This window comes from Chlamydotis macqueenii, chromosome 1 (assembly GCF_036417535.1).
Source record: "Chlamydotis macqueenii isolate bChlMac1 chromosome 1, bChlMac1.mat, whole genome shotgun sequence".
In the NCBI taxonomy this organism is placed as follows: Eukaryota; Metazoa; Chordata; class Aves; order Otidiformes; family Otididae; genus Chlamydotis; species Chlamydotis macqueenii.
Window position 1 is genome coordinate 171,615,833 of NC_141556.1, and position 17,791 is coordinate 171,633,623.

The window sequence follows — 17,791 nt, forward strand, 5'->3', positions numbered from 1 at the left end:
CAGGAAAGGTGAAATGCATGGGATGCTGTCTGGTTGGCAACTGAGATTTAAAAAAAAAAAAAAAAAAAAATTAAAAAGGCAGTGTTAATAGTTTAATGGCAGCTGGGAGGTTTTTGCAGAAGTCTGGAAAGTTTATGACATTGTTGATAATAGCATGCAAATCCTCATGCTTAACAAAGCTTTAGTAGGCTATCAAGTGACATTAGCTACTGACACGGTGCTTAACTCTTATGCCATAACATGTATAGCTGAACAAGATATGTGAAAAGTAGGCTTCTTCAAGTCACATTTTTGGCTTAAAATGCCATCAAAGAGGGTAAATGCTTGCTGCTGCGCTTTTTTTTTTTTTTTTTTTTTTTTTGTGTGTGTGTGTCTGTGCATTACTGCGTAAGGATATCTTCAGGCAAGTCTGACTTACTCAGGGCTGGTTCCACGGCCGAGGTGTTTTCTGTTCCACAGCTGAGGCATTTTCTGTGATGTCCTGTACTGATTTGGTCCCTGTGGTTCTGGAGCTTCTGGCATCCTGCGAGGCGGCCTCTGCACGGCCACACTTCAAAGCTTGCTGCTTCGCATCTGATTCACACAGCAACTGGGGCACTGAAATTGAATCCCACTATGTTGGAAGTAAAAAAGAAAGTCGGCTGTGGACTGTTTTTAGAGAAAACATCACGGACAAAGAATTTCCTCAAGGAGCCCTGAGCAGGATTTGGTACTTCCGTGCATCTTTGGGGGAGAGAGTGGGTGGGAGAGGTGAGGCAGCATCAGGCGTGCAAGGGACAGCATGTGTTTCAGGGATCACTTGTCTTCTCGCTAATGGTAACTGATAGCTTTGTTTTTCAGATGCGTGATTTGAAAATGGGGCAAGCAAATTCCTAAAATTGCTCTGATAGTTTCAGAAGTAAAACTTATGCAGCAGAGCCGCCACCTATCCTAGAATCTTTTGATTTTCACCTCCATTTTCCTGTGCCATTCAGTTGTCTTATGTTTGTGTGTGACTTCAGTGGGAATTAGAAACTTGGAAAAGTTCAAAGTCATGCTTTTCCAGAACATGACCTCCACCATTTCGGGCATAAGCAGGCTCTGGCAGATGGATATCTTACTTGGCAATTACTTGTGCTTGGTAATAACAAACGTAGCAAGGTACTAAAGAGCTTTTAATGCTCACTTTGAATAAGTTGATAAAATGTGATGGAAATAAGCCAGAGGAGATGAATCAAGTGTAATTTGTTAAAGGTACTGCAGCAAGTCATGGTAGTTTCAGTGTTGCCTATCAGCTTTGTTCTCCTCTCTTCTATTCAAAAGTAGCCCTGCCACGCTGCAGGGGAGTGAAAGTACTTTGTGAGTCTGATGGTATGTATTTCTTCTTTACTTTCCTCAGTGCAGTTTCCACCAGTCTTCATCATCCTGTTGCACTGAGTTTTTGGCAGTGTTCTCCGAGAGCTTCATGTCGTCAGTGGGGATCAGTCAGACCCAAGTCCCCCAGTCTCTCCTGTGCAGACCGCAGGAAGGTGTGCTGCTGGTGGCAGGTGTCCCTCACGGTGCTCTGTGCTCGTAAATATCAGAGATGATGTTAACTGCTAAGCACGCTTTGCCAGGCAACTATTGAACCTCTTTGGTTTTACTTAATTTTGACTTGAAGAACGGGCCTTAGATCCTTCCACTAGTGGTCCTTGACCTGTGTCTGCATCCTCCTCTGTGCCCTAAGGAATTAAATTCAAGCTGTAAGTATTCTGTGCAAATGATATTTTCCCTAGGTTGTTCTCTTCCAAGTGCCAGGTAGGTCTGTCACCTTGCAGGCTGTGAGGGTGAAAGTCTTTTCCCCTGCGTTCAGTCACTGCAGTTAGACATCTGGGTTAGCCTAGTTGCTGAGATGTCCTTTATCAGCAATAGTAGACAGAGAGATCTTCAAAGGGTGTTTCCTCTCACCAGTCACAGAAATGGATCTTAAAAGATGATAAACTTGCTGTTTGGAGGTGGTTGTGTTTTTCCTTGACTACAGAGGGAGCCTTGGACCCTTAGCTTTAGTTAAAAGTGTTTAGATAGCTAACGATGAGCTGAAATCCACCCTTAGTTTGTAGCACAAGTTAAGTAGTTGAGGTAGCCTTTTTCTTCTATATTATCCTCCTCTTTGTTGAGGAGGATAATGCAGAAAATGTTGGATAAAAAGAAAAAACTAAGAGAGTGCTATGGTTTCTGTGTCTGATGTATCCCCACAACAAGACTTGAGTAAGGGATAAAGGTTTATTGTAAACTTGATTTGCGTAATGTGCAAGGGGTGGTTATCAAATCAGTCAGGCACTGAGGCAGTAGCATGTGAACATGCATGTGTAAATCTTCTCTTTAGTCACCCTTTTCTTTCCTTTTGCTCTGAATTCCTGTTCTTCTGTTCCGTGATTTAGTGGAGTTGTTCAACAAAATACTTAATTGCTTTTTTCTTCCCCCCCCCCCCCCCCCGAATTTCTTCCCTGCTTCTTCTGATCCATCTTTTTCTAAATCAGGTTTATTCCCTCACATTTTCCCTTCACTCACCCATAAGTGTATTCAGTCTTGTCTGGAAAAGGGGCATGAAATGGTCATCTTCCTCTCCTCCCTCTGAAATGTTTATCTGGCAAGTTCATCAATTTCCTTTATTCCCAAGAACAGCTCATAAAGGATAGATTTATTCTCCCATGTGCAATGAATGTGAGGTGATTGCCAGAGCATTGTTCTTGTAAATAGCTTATTTTTCTCTGTGGATGGACTCTTCCTCCCCGAACTATTTTTAGAGCACTGATTAAGTGATAATGTAAGTTTGTATTCAGGCTTCCCTGAAGCACCCAGTAAGGTAATCCAGTACCAGTTGGTTGGTGGCTTTGCTATTCTGGGCCGAGCACCAGCAAACTCATGCACCGAAGCTCAGATGAAAAATGTGACTGAGTTTTTTTTTTTTTTGCTCAGAGATTGCAGGAAGGCTCTAGCCCATCCCTTCCTCCGTGCAATGTCACCAGTTTTTGGCTGGGCTGTTTCATGTTGCAAGGTGGAGGCAGATCACTATGCTGAAGTGGTTGGACCGGTATACGTGGTTCACATGTAGCTCTCATCAAGCAACTGCATGGTGTGTTCAGAAGCAGAGCTGTGCTGGCACAGGGGTTTTGGGTGATCTGAGCACACAGCTGTAGGAGGAGCCAAGCCAACAGGTTCTCCAGAGGCTGGTGCTGCTGGATCCCCTTGCATGGAGTGCTGTGTCCTGTGCTGGAAAAGAGAGACCTGGAGATGCACCATCATCTCCCCCCAGCTCTTCCAAGGACTGAGGTGCATGGTTTTTGTGCTTCTCAAAGTGCTGTAGGCTTGGGAAGGTTGGCCAGCCTGACTTGCTCCCTCCCCAAGGAACTCCCTTCCCTCTCCTTAGTGCTCTCACTCTTTGCAGCTGTGTTTCTTCCCAGCTGCTGCTGCTGCTGCTGCATCTCTCTTCCCTGCTGTGAAAGGCTTGTGAACCTTGCCACTGACCTCTCTCCTTTGCCACAAGGTTGTTGCATCTCCAGCGGAGTGTCTGTCCCCTCAGATGAAGTGTTGCTTGCTTTCCCCAGCTAGTAGCTCTGCATTTGGTGGCCCAGTTGCAATGTCAGACTAGGATTGTATCACTGGCATAATTTGTGCCCCTGAGCCATTTCGGTGGGCTGTGGGCCTGGCTGGTGTGAAAGGACTCCTTAGTGGGCAGTTCCCAGCACCTTTGCAGTATTTAATTGCTGATATCCCCAAGTGTGCTTTCCTTTAGTGTCAGTTTCTACAAAGCTTGCTTCTTCACCTTATTCTGGCAGTGATCTGGTGCTGCTCTGACATGGCTGGAGACACCCGAGCGGTTCTGTTATGTTCTGGGCTGTGGTTGTCCTGACTCTGGGTAGCACTCATCTTCAAATAACCTACCAAATGAATCGCTGCTGAAATTTCTGCCTATGATGTTGGGCTGTCAGCTTGGGATTAGTTTGTTCTGCTGCACAAAACTCTCAGAAGTATTCACAGAAAAGGTACAACCTGTGAAAGTGTTCACAGAAGCATAGCTGCTAAGTGACTTCTCCCACAGAAGACTGCTCTCAGAGTAGCCCTGAAGTGTTAGGATAAGTCATGGTTGTTTTGTTAAAAGTAGGAACCCTTCTTGTGAGGGATTACCCATAAGCACAAGTTGGGGTGGTTGCTCTTTCAGTTGTGTTTGTCTCTTCGCTGTGTGCAGGCCAGGTGCTTTAAAATACTAAAAAAGGATTTCTTCCCACAACTTCTTCCAGATATGTTGGGGCAGTACTGAGTCCAAGGGCTCCATCTGCTTTTCATTCATGCATTGGGTTATCTCCAATTTGCAAATCTGTACTTGAGGATCTTCCTATTGCTTTTCTTGGTGATATGTCTACAGAGTTTTCTGTCTGCTTTATTTCATTTATTTTTTTCAGAGATCTGTGAATGGCTTATCTGTGGTAGAAAAGACCCCTTTGTTGTGGCTCTCACCAGTCAAAAGCAAAAGGCTTGGAATATGGCCCAGATCCCAGCTGGTCAGGCCCTGATGTGTCCAGCTTCCATGTATGTGGCACCCCACTAGTTTTCTGCAGACAGATGGCTTCCACCACAATTTTAGCTCAGTGCTGGTAGATGCAGTCCCTTATCCTCATCTTACAATGGTCACTAGCTCTGTCACAGTTATTTGTAGTCTTTCAGCATGAAGCGAGATGTCAGAAACAATTTTTGCTAGTGTAGGGGCCAGGACCGCTGTGCTGCTTCTGTTCCAGTTGCTATTGGATTAATTTGCTCAGTCTGTATAGCAAAACAAGGGGAAGAAAGTGCCGTCCGCAGTCGTCTTAGTCCTGCTTGCTTTAGAAGATGAGAATAGCTTAAGGGTCCTTTTTGGTAGGAAGGAGTATGAAGGCCTATGCAGCCATGAGATAGGTGACCAGGACACTCTGCTGTGCCACTGTGATGATAACTTTGTGTTCCATGTCCAGTTCCTTCCTACTTCCTGGCTTCTCCTGATAAATTTGGGATCCACTTGGCTTCTCAGTCTTTCAGTGGTGCATTCCTCAGTCCTTCGCCCTGAGGAGCTCCTGCTTTCTCTTAGAGCCCTCTCCCAAATGCCTTGATTCCCTCTAAAATGAGTTTTTTGAAGGCTGAAAGGTGAAAAACTTGTAACACCATGTTACCAGATATGGGACGCAGGCAGAAAACTCCTGCCCAGATGAGTTACACTCACTTTCGGTGGCAGCGGGAAAGCTTCAGAGAGTAAACTCCTGAAGATCAGACAGGAGATGGAAATTAGTGAGGGAATTGGACTCCAGGCCTGTCCAAGTCCAGTAAATATGTTCAGCTTCCTCTCCATAGTAAAATTGTTGTCTCCATGTGACATACGTTGGATCTTGGTCTGCCACCTGTATGTAACAAATAACTCTAGCTTAAAAATGAACAAAGCACAAACCACAAAAAAAAAGTATTTGGAGCTGGTGCTTTTTTTTCTTTCTTTCTCAGTCCATTGCCATTCCTCCTTTTAGTGGCTGTTCCTTTGCAACTTCAGACCATCAATGGCAGAAAAGTAGGCTATGCTCCTGCATCATGACAGCCCACAGGACTGTCTGCTGAGGGCACGCTCGTAGATGTCTGTTTGGGGTGAAGCAGATTGGTCCTTTTATGGCTTTCCAGAAGTGATCTCTTGTGTATGGCCTCTGTACAAAGCATTTGTGTACTTTTGTACAAACAATTTTAGAAGGGCCATCATAAATAAGCAGATTTGTCTATTCATACCACCCATGTCTTTATTTTTGGACATAAGTCATGACTTAAAATTTCTGAAAGCCTTAGTCATTTTGACTTTGGATAAGAAATAGGCTCCAAAACCCAACAGTTTTAGCAGCAGCTCTGAAACACCTGAAGTGGAGAGATGATTTGGAAAATGAGCTGTGTGTTCTGAGATGGTTAATTTTGGTTTTTCACATAAATTCAGCTCAAACATTTTTGTCTTACAAAGCTTCCTCTTGTGTTGGCACCGCAGAGCAGCGATGCTTTGTCTATGTCGTGACCAGACCTGGGCCCCTGGTTGAAATCTTATATGAGTGACTTGCGTCCTTGGTAATCTGATCCTGAAAAGGTGTGGAGTGGTTATGGGCCAAAGAAAGCATGTTGACTGTGCCAGCTGATCCGTAACCACAATTGCAGGTCACTCCTCTCCGGCTTGGCGTGCACAAGTGAGGTCCCGTGAAACGCAGGTCCGCAGAGTTGGGCAGTTGGGGTAGGGACGGAGCCCTGGCAGTGTTGCTCTTCAGGCTTTGTCTGGAGACAGGACTGTGAAGCTGTGATGCATCACAGGCGCTGCACTCTGCGCTGATCTGTGCATAAAGATGTAAAGCATCGATTGTAAATATCCCCCAGTGATTTATGGTCTTGTTGGAGCAAAGCTTACCGACACTGATTTCTTATGAAGAACTTGCTGATATGCATTTAAGTTTACTTAAGAAAGTTTATTTAGCTTAAGTAATCTTCTTGAGTATTTTTTACTGTTTAGCGGGTTGAATCTCCATCCCCTCCAGCTCCTGGGTGCATCACAGGTGTTTTGGGCACTTCTGTTCTTGCAGGCTTTTCTTACTGTCCTGTTGGATTTTGGTGTGCCCCGTAGCTCTTGACAGCTCTCTTGCTAGTCTGCCTCTCCAGAATCTTCCTGCATTATGGCGCAATAGCAGCAGTGTGAAATTTTGGGCTTGCTTGTCAGTTTTAGGGTTATGCCCAGGTTTTCTGGACAGTAATGCTTTTGCTCTGAAGTGGCGTAGCGAGGTACAACAGCAGCACTCGGAGTGTTTCTGTAGCTCATTGCCTCGCTATACACTTGCTTGTGTTTGTGAGGTTATCTCTGCAGTCATAACTTTTACGTTTTCTTTTTTTCTCATAGGGAGCATGAGGTTCTGCAGAACCAGATGACACTCGTGAAGGTTTCCTATTCGCCAGTCGTGGGCAGACATGTGGATTTTTCAGATTTTGTGTTTAAAAGAATCTTAACTTTTTTTTTTCTTTTTTTTTTTTTTTTTTCCCCTTGTAGTCAAAATGAAAGTGAACATTGGAGGGGAGGAAATAATAAACCCACCCTTTTCTACCCGGAGCAGCCTGTTGCTTCTGGCAGCTTGGCCTCTTTGAGAGAGCCAGCGAAGTAGTCAAGCCCGTCTATTTTCATCCTCTGACACCATGTACTGAGGCAGCTGGAGGTGCGGGCATGCAGCAGGCAAGGGAGGGAGGGCTTTATTTTTTCCTTCCTTTGCTCCCCCAGCAGCAGAAATTTTTTTTTGTGCTGATTGACAGCATCACTGTTTCAACACTGTTGAGATTTTGGTAGATGGAGTGATTCGAAGGGGCTGGAAACATATCAGCCAGAAGCGTTGAAGGGGCACTTCAGCATTTGTCACCTAAAGAAGCTGGTCGCAGCCTCACATGCACGTGGCTTGGTGTCAAGCTGCTGTGATGCTGTTTTTGAACTGACCGCGTCACTGTGGGTAGGTGAAATGGTGACATCTGGGGCTGCAGGCAGGATCCTTGGTTTAAACAGCAAAATGGATGATTTTTGAGCAAGTAAGGGTCATATGTACCAAAGCTGCTGTTAGCTGACTCAGTCCTACAAGAGATTATCAGAAAAGTGGTACTAACCAGGAGTAGGACACACTTCATTTATAATTTATCGGTATATGGGAAAGCACATTTAATGTCCTGCTGTGCAATAAGTGTATCCACTACAGGATCACTGAAGAGCTATAAGATGCTCTGCTTGTTTTTTAATTTGCTTCTTTTCACCTAGTTAAAAAAAAAAAAATCACTTTTGTTCTTTATTGTTCACTTAATCAAGGGCTTTATCTTGTGTGCTTGTATCTGCGGGGTTATAAGAGTGAATGACGTATAGGATCCTGCCTTGAGGATTATGTGTTTGCCACCACAGCGTATTTAAAGGTGCACCATGAACTTCATATTTGGAGCAATTAGTGAAAACTATTATTTCTGAAACATGAAAATACTGACTATTAACTGTAGGCAGCTTGAAGGAGCGTGCTGGCAGCCTCTCAGCTGGCTTAGGGAGGAGAGAGGCTGTTTTGGAGGTGGGCACAGAAGTGCTATCTCGCTGCGAGGTGTAGTTAATGGAACTAGACAGAGGTGTGCCATGGCTGCGTTCGGGGGTCGCGACAGTGAAGGATGCCATGATTCAGGCTGATGTAGCAGGGGAGCCTTGGCAGGAAGCCGCCGTGTTTATAAGAACTGGGGTAACCACAACTGCCGGCAGCCCTGAAAGATTCCACTGTGGCTTTCAGTATGAATAGCAGGCACGGCTGCTGAAAACGCAAGTTAAAAAAAAAAAAAATAAAAAATTTAGATACTGTCGGGGGACACCGTGTGAAGGAGACATGAGTTCTGTCTCCCAATAACAATAAAAATTTCCGGTTCTGCATCTGTAAGTGTTGTTATGGGACAGGAAAGGATCAAAGCTCAAGTAATTCCAAAACACCAATTATTATTGTTGTTTTTTTTTTTTTAATGAGATTGATGTTGAGGAGAAGTGGGGAAAGAGGCCACTGTAGTTTTGGTTTATTTCAGTAGAAATGAAGAGGATGGGTTCCTTGCAGTCTGCTGCTCACTTCATTGGGGTAAAAGACCTCTCCTATCAGTGGTTTTGTTCTGTTGCAGAAATCAAGTCGTTTTGGTTTTGTTTTAAAATGCTTTCTGAAAATGACAGGCTGCCTTAGCCCGACTCTGTTGAAAAAAATTTCTTGTCTTAATAATTTGCATGCCACACAAATTCACCTCACTTGCAGCCTGACCTGGAATTTAGATCGAAACTGGTAAAGAAACTCCAAGTTTTGCAGTAATTTTTATTTTGCACAAGGGATCCAGTTTTCTAAGTGAAGGGAAATCCTGGAAGTTACTTAACACAGTCAAGGTGGAATTTATCCCAATGTGATGTGTGTTTTCCAGTGTAGGTAGATAATATTTATGCATAAAGCATCAGATGTGAAGTTCCCAGTCTCTGACTATGATAACAAATGAGGCATGTGAGCCAGGGTTTTTGGCTGACTTGTTATTGTGAAACAAAGTGTCAGTCAGCTTTTGCCTTCTCAACATCGTTTATGTGAAAATGGTTTAAATTGCCAAAGATAACTTCAGAATTTTTGGCCAAGCTTTTCCACTGTAAATCTATTTCTCTGCCATGATGGAGGTGTGGATTTCGCTTTAACCTGCCATACTATTCCAAATAAGAGGTAGTATTAATAAACTTTGAAAAGAAGTTTTGTTTTCTTTGTTATCTTTTCGTTCTGCAGCCTGTTAATCTCTTTACTCTTTCTGGTCTTGGGTACCTTTTTCTGGCGCGTTCCTGTGAATGCCTAACAGGATGCTGAACCTTTGTGGTACCATGCTCGGTCCTGCCTGTTATTTCTCCTGTGTGAGTACAGACTTTTATGAGATCTCTGCCATTTTGTAGCTCTGAGCTGGGCTTGCCTTGGTCCTCGGAGGGCCGGGTACCTGATTTCCAAAGTTCAGTGCCCTGGGTTGCTTCTGCTTTGCCTGTGGTATCGCTCCTCGCTTGGCTTGCCCCTCCCAGAGAGTCAGAAAAAGGGCAGCCTGTCCCTGCTGCCCTTTGCTAACCTACCACAAGCTCAGCTGGTGAATTGCATAAGCGCTGTGCACGAAATCAGTGCAGAAAGGAAAGCACGGGGGTGGGGGGGAGCGCAGGGTAGGTGGTGCATGGTTATTGTTTGGTTCTTACTTGGCACATCTTAGTGTCCCGCGTCAGAGGGAAATTTGACGAAACTTGGTAGACAGTTAATTCTGAACTTGACTGATGTTATCTACTTCCTCAGAGGTCAGGAAAGTGCAGACTTGAGCTTGTTTCGGTCACTGCTGGGGTTGAGTTACAAGCGTGGCATGTGGGTTGGGCAGGTGATGAACTCTCCAGCTGGGGAGGGAGGAACAAAGAGCTCGAATCTGGCTGGTCCGCACCTCCTTTTGTAACTGAGTAACTAGCTTAGCTCCTTCTCATATCATACCTTGCTCTTGTGCAACGTTTACACAGTGCAGTTACGGGTGGTGTTGATTCAGGTTGACTTGGTTAAATGTAATGGTTGCTTTCATAAAATGTCTTGATGGGTTACAGAGGTGACAATGGCAGTCTCCCGTCTTGTGACATCTTTGTGGAGAACATGGAATTCCCTCACATTTATTTATTTTATTTTTTATGTGACTTTGTTTGGTGTATCGTGTAAGAAATCTCTTGGGATCAACACGTTTAAAAACCACTTTCTCTTCCTCTTTGATACCTCTGGTGTTGTGATGAGAGAAATTACTTGAGCTGGAGTCCTTCTTCTGTTAAAAGACAATTATTAGCAACACATTTTCCATGAGGAGCTTTCTACTTTGGACTTCTTGAGTTTGCCCAGACCTCTGTTTACTGTAGAGCACAGCACAAACCTCTTGTGCATAGCCATCAGAGGGGATCACTGAGCATTGTAGTTTCTGTGCTAAGAAATAAAAAACAATCCAGCTGTAAAAAATATTATTTGGGGAGTTCAGTTTCTAGCTACCTTCTTGTGTTTGTAAATTTACCAGGCAGGGGAAGTGCCTAAAACCGTGGGTGTTGGTGGTTTTTTTTTTGTTTGTTTGTTTTTTTTTTTTCCTTCCTCTCCCATGTGATACAGATCTGAAGCTGCTGGGTTAGAAACCTTCGATATTGCAGGGCAATGCAAATATGTAGGGGGCTGCGATACCGTTAAATCTGTTACAACAAATTAGCCTTGTGATGTCTATACGGAAGAATTAAAGTTCAGCGTGCTGTTTTGCATTGACACCCATGCCTCCTGAAAGCCGCATGGGTCTTTCAGGTTTCTCGATTATGTGCTTCCCACCTCAAAGACAAGCTGTAAGAGAGCAATAGTATATGTAAAATGTAACTGCTTCATGACATCTCAACTTGGATGCTGAACTTCTGAGAAGTCCAGCCTTCTCTGAAAATCCTGACTGACAGTGCAGGTTTTGTTTTATTTTTTTAATGCTGTTTTTTTCTGTAGACTCCAATAGCTGACAAAGTTGAGCCCAGAGGATTCGCGGTGGCCCAAGAGAGCCCTGCAAGGGATATGGCGGTGCATTGGGTATCAGACCCCCTGTCTCCTCCATACTTCTGTCTGTCCAATCCCCAGCACCAGGGGTTTGGTGGAGCACCTCATCTGGGTGAAGAAGGCTGGATTTACTTTCTTATTGCTGTAGCACAAGTCAAGCAATGTGTAGTTGAGTGTAAAGAAAAGACCTGATGGTGTTCATTTGGGTCAGGGTAAATGAGAAGTCAGCAGGCCCAGAGGACGGACATGTCTGAGAGGCGAGAGGTGTGAGCAGGTGGGGAAAATAGGTGGTGGAGAGGAATGAGCAAATCATGTGGTGCGAGGGTCTCACACCCTATCATGTCTCTAGATGTTCTCCAGCAGGAAGGAAGAGGTTTGCAGTCCCCGTGTGCTGCTCGTCCAACCACAGCAGGTGATGGCTGCCTGTGAGCCCATGAGCCAGTGGTTTTCAGAAGTAGCAGACACCTAACAAGAGGTTTTTCTTTTCTCCTAACTAAAATTCATCAGATTCTCTGATAAACTTTTCTTTTGACTGCTCTCACTTATGTGTCCAGAGCTTCTCGTTTTGGTATTTAGCCTCAAAAGTCATTCAAGGGCTCTTTGGGTTTGGGCTTGGAGATCTAGAACTTAAAAGTGGGCTGATAGGCCAAACCAGGACTTGATTTTTGCAAGGTACAATCCATTTGCTAAATCAAGGGCAGGTGGTGGAAAGACAGACAGAAATACCAGTAAGGAAAGCTGTTGGATGTAGGCATAGTGATGTGAGAAAGTTTACCAGTGTCAGTCCCTACAAGAAATGTGATTTTTAGGAAGAAAGGAAAGGAAAGAAAGAGAGAGATCTTTGAGGGTGTTTTGGTAGTGATGGTGACAGTCACAATGGAGAAGAGGGATTCAATTCTGGACATAATTACCTATTTCGTCTTCCTGTACTTCAAAATTGGGCAGAAACCTGTGGTCTTTGTCTTTCCCAAACCAAATGCTGCTTTCCAGGCACAGCCCAAATGTGGGTAATCTGATGCTGAATGGTAAGAGCTTCCTACTGGAAGTGACCATGAGAGACTTAATGTGACAATGCTTGTGTGACCCAAAGACTGACCCATTTAACACCCTGTCATGAATCTCATTTCCCACTTTTGATTTTGGGTGTATTCTGTTCTGAAGACAGAGAGATTAAACTTAATATTACTTGGTGACTATGAGTATCTCCTCCCAATGTGTTAGAATCTGTGGTAGGATAGCCAATTAACAATTGTGTTGTTTTTAAATTACCTACATTGTCCGAAAGACAAAATGAAGCCTAAGTGGCTCCCTCATATGGTGCTGGTGGTTGTTTTCAAATACATTGTGGTTGCAGCAATGTTTTCAAATACGTTGTGGGGCTGTTTGCCATTGGAACATGGTGGGGTTGCAGCAAGAGTCTTCTCCGGCTTTTTTGTTCATTCACAGATCCCAAAGAGTGAGAATTTTGTACTATTTTGAGAACGGCAAGAACACAGGAGGAAGCCAGAGTGTTCCTTGTGTGGTATGTGGAAAACAACTTTGAAGCTCTGAGCTACCAGGTACTCAGGTTGTGATTGCTTTAAAGTACAGATGGAAAAATAAGAGGAACTGCTTTTATGGTTGAGAGATAGTTGAAATGAAAGGACCTTGTTCAGGAGACTATACCTTAAAACCTGTAGAAAAGTCTGGAAAAGCTGGATGTCCCTGAATACATTCATTTTTTTTTCCTAGCCTTTTAGAAAACTGAATATGCACATAGTATGCGTTAATTTTTGTACAGCAAGACATCTTGGACAAGATGAACTGTATCTTCTCTTTTCTCTTCCTTTTTGACTTTTCTCACTTTTTTTTGCTACAGACAATCTATTTCCTTAATGATCCTCAGCCTCTTCTAGATCCTGCTGCTCAATCGGTCTTCCCCAAGGTCATTCTCAAACCATCCATGTTCGCATGACTAAGGATAAACAAATGTGCAGATGCCTATGGGGGACAAAAAGAAGAATTAAATAACTCCAAATCCCCAAACACTGTGGTGCACATGTGCTTTTTTCCAGGGAGGATTTGAGAGAGACTAAGCTTAAGATGACAGATGTTAGTTATGTTTCTTTACATCATTTTGGAAGATGCTCAGATACTATGGAGTAAAGGACCTGAATTAATTCCATTTGTTTAAATATCCTTGTACCTTCAACATTTTGCTTTCTTTATGGTTGAGACTTGAGATTGTTTTATAACTGCATGATCCTTTTTCCTACTCTGGGGCAAATGATTTAAATATACTAATAATTCACACAGCCCTTCTTGAAAATCACATTTTTTTCTTTTCTAGGAACACGCAAGCAAAAAAAAAAAAAGGCACCAGAATGTTATGAGAGGCTTTCCTCTTAGTACATTTGGTCTCTGAAGTTGTGAAACTTTTTGCAAAATAATAATAAAAAATTCTGGTGATAAAGATTTGCTTTCTTAACACCAAAGCATTTATTGAAATTAGTTGCTGCCTAGCCTTTGTCAAGGCAGTAGCATTTATTTTGATTTTTGAAGCAGCTCAGTTTTCAACTGAAAGAAATCTGAAGCTGTATTTTTGATTCAAGACAAGAAGCTGGAAGGCTGGTGATACGTTCTTCCTTCTGTGGCAGGCTTCTTCTGGGAAGCTGCTGAATCGCTCAGCTCTTCTGTACCTCACTGTAATTTGAAATGTTAATGCTCTGGAAATGATTGCTTTGGAAATTAATTAAATTTGGAGATCGTTGCATGAAGGTGGTCTCATGCAGACTTTATATTTTTATATACATAGATAAAATATATAATATATTTATATGTTACGTATAAACAATATATATATTTAATAGTTTATATTTAAAAAAACGGCTTTAGCAATGGAGAGTGCTACTTAGAAGAGAAGGATTTTTAATTCTTAAAATTAACAATCTTACAAGAGCAGTTTACAACTTGCTCTTGGCATATTTATGTCTTGGCTTTCAGAATTCAACATATGTTAGTTGCATTTCTTTTTATTCTCAGGCACTATTGAGGGATATGATACGTACTTCAGGCCAAGGAGGGGATGAATAAGAGCTGGTCAGACAGGAGCAAGTCCAAAATCTGTTTTTTAAAGCTTCTCAGGGATCTTAACTAATTTTAGTCAGAACATTCCAAATACTCTGTTCTGCCTGTTGGAAAAATAAAAGGCCTTAAAGCAAAAAGCATCTCTAGTCTAATTTTCAAGGTATAATTTTCTGTAGTTAAAGTCACAAAATAATAACAAGAGAGAGCTTGCATTTGACAAATATTTTGAGAGGTAGGTTCTGTGTATTGCTCCATATAAATTCCAGATATACAGTTGAGGAAGTGAATGGAAAATAAAAAAGAGAATGCTTTAAATGTAGCCAAGGAATATGGAATGTTGTCCTGTTAAGTAAGATGATTTAATCAATAAATCCGTAGGAAACCAGTGTATATCGGTGCTGTAGCTATAAAGCAAATACTGTTATTTCAGTATTAATCTTGCAAGTGGGAAAAGCATCTTGTGTAGTGTAATCCGGCGCTCTTTGTGGTGGTATTTGGTGCTTGTGCAAGGGCCACCTACCTGCAACGAACTGACCCAAACTCTTCCTTTTGGGGCTAGTCCTTCTACAAAGCACACCTGGAAGATTGCTGTGAGATTTGTGCTTGGCTCTAGAAGCCTCTCTTGCCTCCCTTAGACAGAAAGGAGAGCCTTGGTTGATGGCTTCAGATGGCCCATAGGGAGCACTGCTCAGATGGCTGCATTTTTAATTAGAGGATGTACGTGAAGTCTAGCAATGTCTTCCTCACCTGTTCTCAGGATGTCTACTCTTACTTCTCAGTGGCAAAGTTGCCAAATTCTTCAGCTTCACTACTTCAGCCTTTGAGCTATTTTCCCATGATTTTGTAATTCTTTGTAAATATACTTAAATGTTCTGTGTGCATGGAACATAGGGGAGGGTGGTTCAAAGAAGCAGCAGGAGTGAAGGAGAGTAAAGGGAACCATGAAATATCCAACAAATACTGATTTGGTAATATTAGCAAAACATATGCCTCTTGTCATGCACCATGAACTTATTTTAAAAGGGATTTGAAGCAGTCGCAGAATCTTAAACTACCAGATTTAGGCTTGTCTCGCCTAACCATGTGATGGAGGCTGTGCCTACATGAGCAGGTGATCTGGAGCAGCAGAAGCGGATGGAAACGATGAGAGCAGTTGTTATTGCAGACCCTTATGACCCCACTGGGGGTTGGAGTGCGTTTGTTGTGCAGCTGGAGAGGGGCTTCTGTTTTAGCTTCCTCCAAAAGCGACCTGGTTTGTGTGCACCGCGGCTCCCTGGGGAACCAGGGTAAGCTTGTGGCCCACACCGGCGTGCTGGTACAGAGGTGGCCTCCATGTTGCGAGGTCCCTCCAGAGAGGAACACATCTTCAGCAACAGTTCAGCTCTTCTGTCTCTCTTTGTTTAACTGTATTTGAAACTTAGGGTCACTAAGCTCCTAGTTAGAGTAGTTTGGTATTTACAACTTACATGGAGTAAAGCTCAACTTAACTGCTTGAAGAGTAGTAAAAGATGGCTTCTTTGCCACAGCGTTTGTGGTCCTGAGTTACAACTCTCTGTTCTCAGTTACTGCTTCAATGAAAGATTTGCTGCACACTAACTTTTCTGAGGCTTAGAGCAGACCCAATTTCACAGAGAAATGCTTCTTTCCCTTCTCAGAAAAGGGAAGAGGCCTCATTTTATTTATTTACTCTGCACTTGGTTTGTGGAGTGATTGTCTCTTTATCTGGTGTACTTGTTTGGCCTGGATATTCCGCAGGGCACAACAATGAATCATTCATCTGTGCATGGGGTGAGACGCTTTCTCTTTTTTTAATGAATAATATTGTGGCAGAACTTGCCCCTTTTTTTTTTTTTTTTTTTTTTTTTTCCTTGGGAATTGCTGCTGCGTAGAAAATCAACCGAATAGGACATAACTACGTAAAAGATTAATCGCCCCTTGCTGTGTACTGGAGGACGTCCCTGTGGGAGTCAAAGCACAACGTGCCCTGCGGATGCTTTCCGTTTAGGATGTAACTATCGAGGACCATCGCCCCAGGTCCACTTGCTTGGGGACTTTGTCCCTTTAATACCTGGAGGGTCACTTTATTTCCTCCTTTAATTTTCCCATACCCTACAAACAGGATGTGTTGCCTTATACTCAATCCCAGATAAATAATTAGGTGTTTAGATGTGTTTTATAGTTTGTGTATTTGCTGATTGTGTCGTGATCACTTGACTCCTTTCTTTTGCCAGTCTGATAAATGAGCTGTACAATTGTGTAATTGTGGGCTTACACTGTAATTTGTGCTTCTGGACCAAAGGGCCAGGGAAAGACAATAACAACAGTCGTGAAGGGCTGAAAGTAATTTGACTTAAGTCAAACCCCAAACAGTTAATGCTGAAAGGATACTGGAGTAGGAATATATTCTAGGTTTTTAAATGCATAAGCTTGCAACGTGGCTAGTTACCATAAAATTCAGTTACCTATTACATGCAAATTACTGGTTTTGTGTGTGTTATGTGCAGTTTTTTTAAGGGCAAAAGAGATTGCCTGGCGAAGTGGATTAATACCTTTCACATCTGCAAGTCTTGGTTCAGATCAAAAGTGAAATAAGCCATACATGTTCAGAGTGGACATGTGCACACGTCATAAATACTGCCGCACAGGCTGGCGTGGTTTGAGAATTAAGAGCTCCTTTTTTTTTCTTGCAGGAGGGATTCAGTGCTAAAAAATCTCGTAAGCACCACAGATATAACCTCAATTAAAAAAAAAAATACAGATTAATCCTGAAATAATTCTTATTGGGAAACTTTCAGTCAAACTTTTTTTTTTAAAAAATAAAAAATTAAATGCGTATTACAAGTGAAGGTTTTATAGCCGTGGGATTTGAAGGACCAGAGTTGTCTGGCGTTTTTCCAGCTAGTCCAGCTGTCTTTGGAGGAACTGAGGAGGTCGGCAAGTTGTGCTGTGGGCTCCTTTGTAAATCCATCACTGAGAGCGAGAGAAATGGGCAGTAGCTGTGGTGAGGGCTTTATTTTGTGAGTACTTTCCGCCTTTTCATCTCAACCTCCCAAAATTCTCTCTGCTTCCAGGATTTTCCTTTTTTTTTTTGTGCCAGGTTTCCTGAGGGTGTCCAGGCGTGGCAAGCCTGGGATTGTTACTCTGCTGCTTTCTTGGGAGCTGCCAGGGGAGCACGAGCTCCTGTTGCATCTTCTTCTGGTGTTGGTGCTGCTCTGAGATGATGGCTTTCTGCAAAAATGTGTAACGTGGGCTTTGTCCTGAGGGTCCCTGGCTACTGGAGAGACCTATGAACATCCTCTGAGAAGGCAGGAGAAGCCTCCTCATCTTTTGATCATAACGCAGGAAGGTGTCATAGTTCAGCCCCAACTGGGACCAGACTATGCAGTCTCCCTCTTGCTCCCCGCCACCCTCCAATTTTTGAGCCTTGAGAAGACCACCGGTGAGTGTGGAACAGAGGCTCTCAGGTGCTTATTTGACATGAGTTTCTTGGATGTATGGATGAACAAATACAAAGATTAAAGCAAGCAGTGAGCTGCAGGTGTGGACACTTCAGCAAACACAGGCAAGAAAAATCAATTTTTCACAAGTGAAAGAGGAGGAAAAAAATCAATAGGGAAAGGACTGTTATTTTCAAT

At 43.0% G+C, this 17,791-nt stretch overlaps 1 protein-coding gene across 4 annotated transcripts in view; it reads left to right on the forward strand.

The window, feature by feature from the left end:
* Positions 1-17,791, forward strand: part of KLF12 (KLF transcription factor 12) — a 251,675-nt gene that overhangs the window by 24,357 nt on the left and 209,527 nt on the right. Inside the window, exon 2 of one of the 4 annotated variants that reach the window (XM_086771780.1) lies at positions 12,537-12,649. The exons of the other annotated variants lie outside the window; for them this stretch is intronic. The gene's annotated coding sequence lies outside the window, so the exon portion shown is untranslated. The remainder of the gene's footprint in view (positions 1-12,536; positions 12,650-17,791) is intronic. 4 annotated transcript variants of the gene reach the window in all.